This window comes from Eucyclogobius newberryi, unplaced genomic scaffold (assembly GCF_026437365.1).
Source record: "Eucyclogobius newberryi isolate DKJ021-1_F unplaced genomic scaffold, fEucNew1.0.hap1 SCAF_17, whole genome shotgun sequence".
Lineage (NCBI taxonomy): Eukaryota > Metazoa > Chordata > Actinopteri > Gobiiformes > Gobiidae > Eucyclogobius > Eucyclogobius newberryi.
Window position 1 is genome coordinate 15335687 of NW_027315801.1, and position 5833 is coordinate 15341519.

Consider the following 5833-nt stretch of genomic DNA (forward strand, 5'->3'; position numbering starts at 1 on the left):
CTAAGCGCCGGGGTGAGAGCAGAAGCGTGTCCCTGCAGAGAGTGCAGAGGAGCGGCGGTGGTCCTGAGGAGGTGCGGAGGGGTCCTGAGGAGGTGCGGAGGGGTCCTGAGGAGGTGCGGAGGGGGCGTGGAGCCGAGCTAAAGCCGCTGAATGTGGCTAATCTACGCTAAAGGGATCGCGCTCATCGCGCTGTGTTCACCCGTGCTGTCACGCGCTGCAGGTAACCAATGAGAGGCTGAGATTGTACACCGCACGCGCAGAGCTGGCACGCACACACGCGCGCGCGCACAGTGGCAGCAGGCAGACGCGCTGCATGGATCTGACTCTACCACATGATATGTGGCGTTCATTAAATTAAGGGGAGTGTCTGCAGAGCCGCGGCGCGCGGCTGAAACTGCCATGTTATTTTTGTGCCGGCCGCGCGCCGCGGCTCCTGAAACTGCGCCGCTATTTGACCGCGTTTTAGCGCCGTTTTAGACCGCGCCGGGTTAAGGTTAGGGTTAGGGAAATGCCGCGGCGCGGTCAAATTGCCGCGCAGTTTCAGGGACCGCGGCATTTCCCTTATAGCCCGTTATAGCCTCATGGCTAACCCTAACCCTAACCTTAACCCGGCGCGCGGCCAAAACTGCCATGTTATTTTGTGCCGCGGCTCTTGAAACTGCTGCGCTATTTGACCGCGCCGTTTTAGACCGCGCCGGGTTAAGATTAGGGTTAAGTTTAGGGTCAGGGTTAGGGTTAAGGTTAGGGTTAAGGTTAAGGTTAGGGTTAAGGTTAGGGTTAGGGTTAGCCATGAGGCTATATGGCAGTGCCACGGTTCCTGAAACTGCAGGGCCATTTGACCGCGCCGTGGCTCTGCAGCCACGGCCTGAATTAAAAGAGATAATGTTGTGCTTCTTTGGGGGTATTAAATGTGGTATGGACGATTTTTTTCAGCAATTTTGTTATCATATTTCCTCGTGGCGTGGATAAATCATTTGTCCTGCGACGTATCAATCATAAAACGCACCTACCGTTCACCTGCAGCCGCGTGCGGTTCGTGCCCACGTTTCCGCGTGCCTAAGCGCATGGATCTATCATAATAAAGTTCCCTCAGTGTACGGGGCAAAATGAAGACGGAGAAAGACTGTTCGAGCTGACGCAGAAGTGGACAGAAATCTTCGGGAGACGAGCGATGCGCTCCGTTGCGCTAATAAACAAACGCACGTGTGTGTTGTATCAGTCCGCACGGGGGAGTGCGCATGCGCACTTCCGCCTGCGTTCGCAAATCGCCGAAAAATCGTCCATTGCGCCTTTAAGTAATAAACTATAACATAATCAGGGGTGTCCAAACTTTTTTCACCGAAGGCCGCATTTTGAGACTTCTATGGAGCAGAGGGCCACAAACAACCCCACAATGTTGAAATTGAAAGTGAATCCTTAAAAATGTTGCATTTGGCATTGTTCAATGAGCCTCCACACCTTTAATAATACTTGGAACATTAATAATAGGTTGTTATCACATAAAAATTATTGAATTTTTCCAATTTTACAGTAAAAAGTACTACTTTTGTTATTTGGACCAACTTAACGGAGGGCCAACAAAAATTGGTCTGCGGGCCGCATTTGGCCCCCGGGCCGTAGTTTGGACATGCCTGACATAAGTAGATGATTTTTTAATATTGTCCATTGTTAACTGCAATATTGATCCGAAATGAGTAAATAGTAAAAATGGATCAATTGCTTCCTGTTAGAAACTGCAGAACTGATTGGTTTGCTGCTGACATTTTACTTGTTTTTACAGTTGAAAAATGTCTATGTTACCTTTTTGAACCCTACATGTATGACCTGGAGTTTGACATTTATTTGAATAATCAACTAAGTACAGAGCATCTCTTTTCTCCGCAGATTTCTGTCTCTTCTGAGCTTCTCTGTCGTCCCGCAGACATTTATGTACTTCGCGGCCCAAAGCGTGGACTCACTGCTAGCCAGGGAAAGGTGCTGCTATCCTGGGAACCAGGCTGCAGGTGTGCAGTAGCACGCAGGGAATGATTGACATGTGTGTGTGTCTGTCCACGCCATGAGGAAATGAGACTCCGATTGGTCGCCAAAAATCCTCTATTCAACTTTTAAACCTCGAATACTTGACAATAGACAAAATGCATGAATTAATCAATCAAAACATAGACACTCAACGTTAATGTTGTTATAACATTGTTAAAAACTTCAATTAAATTCAATTTATTTTTGTAACGCCCAAAATCAGAACAACAGTTGCCTCTGAGGGCAACAGTGAAAAATTAATCAAACAATGTCTGTGGTGGTGAGGTACGATGTTCCAGAGTCCTCTGTCCTTAGACCCTCCTTCTCGGCCAGGAAAAACTACAAAAAACCTCCTTGGGATAAAGTAGAAACCTGGAGTGAGTTCCAGAGTGAAGGAGAGATCTGACTCTCACAGAAGGAGCCACTCTTCAGGCAGAAAACTTAAGGTTAAGAAGTTAACCCCGGTTCTCTGAAACATGAGTGAGGTATCTCACAAATGGGAATAGCTTTCTACGCTGGTCCCCAGAAGCCTTATGAATGAGCCCGTAGACCAGCAGGGGGCTGAAGACAAACGCTGTTTCGTGAGAGGCTTACCCCGATGGGGTGGAGCCCATGACACAAACAGCTGCTCAGTTCCCCGAAATTGAGCAGTCCTATCCACATAAACGCGCAGTGCGCGCACCGGACAGAGCGCATGGAGCCGCTGGTGCTCCTCTGACGTAGACAGAGGAGAAAGAGTATAGACAGCTCAATAAGGAGGTATGACAAAGTCGGGTTAAAGACTTTCGGCATAAAAGCAGGTTTAGGTTTCAACAAAACCTTAAAATCCCCTCTAGTAAACTGCATGCATGACGCGTTTACAGACAGGGCATGTATGTCACTCACACGCTTGGCAGACGCCAACGCCAGCAGTAAAGCCGTTTTGAATGAGAGCCATTTCAGCTCTACTTGATGGAGCGGCTCAAACGGTGGGCGAGACAGGGCATTCAGCACTATAGTCAAATCCCACGGGGCGACCAGGCTCCTCGAGACTGGCCTAAGGCAACGTGCACCTTTCATGAATGAACAGATAAGGGGATGCTGGCCAGCCGTCTTATCCCCAAAACCAGTGTGACACGCCGAAATAGCGGCCAAGTACACTTTGATTGTGGAGAAAGCCAGACCTTTTTCCAGCAAACTCTGGAGGAACGTCAAAATGATGGGCACGGAGCTCTGAAGACAGCCCTTTTTCACGCACCACTCCTCAAACGCACGCCACTTCCCATCGTATGCACTACGAGTCGAACTGGCCCTAGCGCTTTGAATGGTGTTAATGACGTTGTCCGGGAGGCCCGCAGAGGATAAATTTAACCTCTCAGGGGCCAGACCCATAAAGCAAGACGCTCTGGGTGAGCGTGGAAGATCTCCCCGCGTGCTTGTGACACCAGGTCCCTGCACAGAGGCAGAGGCCACGGATGACCAGATAATAGCTGGACTATGTCCGCCATCCAGTGCATCGCAGGCCAGTGGGGGGCCACGAGGAGGAGTGTGTGCCTCCTCTCCCGGACCCTGGAGAGAGTAGCAGTGATAATTTCTAATGGGGGAATCGCGTACAGGAGGACGTGTGGCCACTCGTGTGCCAATGCGTCCAGGCCCAACGGTGCGCTCTGACCCGTCAGAGAGTAAAATAGGTGGCACTGTGTGTCCTCTTGTGACGCAAACAGGTCCACCTCTGCTCTGCCGAATCTCTCCCATATCTAGTTCACAATCCTGCTGTGAAGCTTCCAGTCTTTGTAACGGGGAATGCCCCGGGACAACAGATCCGCCCCCAGATTCATGATCCCCGGGACATGTGTGGTTCTTAGCGAACAGGTGAGAGTCCGCCCACAATATCAGACTGTGCGTCAACATGTGTAGCTGTTGGGAGCGCCTCCCCCCCTGCTTGTTGATATACGCCACCACGGTGGTGTTGTCCGTCCTGACCAAAACATGTTGTGCCCTTATGAAGGGTCGAAAATGGTGCAGGGCAAGCCACACGGCACGGAGTTCCAGATAGTTTATGTGACATAAGCGCATTCTATATTCCACTGACTGATCTGCCTTCGTGCGTGGCTCCCCACAGAGAAGCGTCTGTGGTAATAACTTTTCGTGCCATGACTGTTCCCATTGGAACGCCTGTGGACAGAAAGCCCCGCTCTTTCCATGGACATAAAGCGCGCGTGCACGCCGCTGTTACCAGGACAAGCCTGTGTGCATGACGCGCAGGGTCGAGATGAAGCGCTGCAACCCACTTTTGAAACGGCCTCATATGAAGACGACTCAGTGGAATCACCGTCAAAGCGGATGCCATCAGACCTAACAGTCTGTGGCATGTCCTGTATGGCAGCAGCGCGCCTCGGCGGAAAGTGGCCAGACAAGCGGTTAAAGGTCCCATAACATGCAAAATCAACTTTTCAGAGCTTTTAACCTTCTTACATTGCTATTTGTGCTTCATATATGTACCCAGAGTGTTTTTTGATTGATTCCCGCAGTTTTTAGCTATATTACAGACTATCTCCTTTCCGCGAATCTCCAAACTGACGGGGGGTGGATGCAAGACCGCGTCATAACCACAGGCACGCGTCACCATCCCCCCTCACCCTCACCCTCCCCCCTCTACACCCCCCTCCCGCCTGCCGCCTCCCGCCTCCTTCCCCCCGGCTGCGCGCTGCTCCAGGCTCCCGTGTCTCCCTACAAGCCCATTCCGGAGTTTTTCTAGTTCGATTTACGACGAAACACGGCTCAAAGAGGCCCAAAACTTCATTAATGATATCGCACTCTTTACTATTATCACAATGGTGAAGGTTTATGTGGCAGTTGATGCAGCAACCGGGAAAATAAAGAAGTTCTATCCGATACCGAAAAACCAGGAAATAAGAGCGCAATGGACATAAGACTTTTATATTTATATATATATATATATATATATATATATATATATATATATATATACATATATATATATATATATATATCTATAGATATATCTGTTCTGCGCACGGTGTAGAATTAACACCAGTTTTATTTAGTCTCAAAGTAGACTCTTTCTCACTCACTCCGCGCACCGCGGAGCTTACAGCACACAGCTGTGGGGCACACACGCTCTGAGACTACGTCACGGGTTGGGCGGGGGAGCCAGATCGCTCTTCGCAAGGGTGGGGGCGAATATCAAACCAAGCCGTCTGCATTTCCGGGTTGGGGAGGGGGTCCAAGGTATGGGTGATATTTCTTAACTATTATGTTAAAGGTGTTGCACAACCCTTATTATTATCAATTATACACTTAGGATAGACTACGAAACGTGAAAAAAGCATGTTATGGCACCTTTAAAGCTTCTATTCTGTCCGCCGACAGTTGGGCTCTGTACGTGACCGAGTTCAGGCACAGACCTATGAACTTGATGCACTGAGACGGGACCAGGACACTCTTTTCCCAGTTTTTTGTGAAACCCAAAGAAGTCAAATGCGATTGGAGCAAATCTGTATGTTCTTTGAGTTGATGAGGCGACTGCGCTGCGAGCAACCAGTCGTCTATGTACGTGGCCAAGCGCAACCCCTTCTGTCTGAGCGGTGCTATTGCAGCCTCTGTACATTTCACAAAGACCCGTGTGCTTAGGGAGAGGCCGAACGGGAGGACCACAATGTATTCGTAGGCTACTCCCTGGAAGGCAAATCTCAGATATTTCCTGCGAGGAGGGTAAATTGGGATGTGAAAGTATGCGTCTTTCAGATCTATGGACACGAACCAATCGCCTTGACGCACGAAGCGTAGCAACGTTTTGTGTGTCAGCATTCTG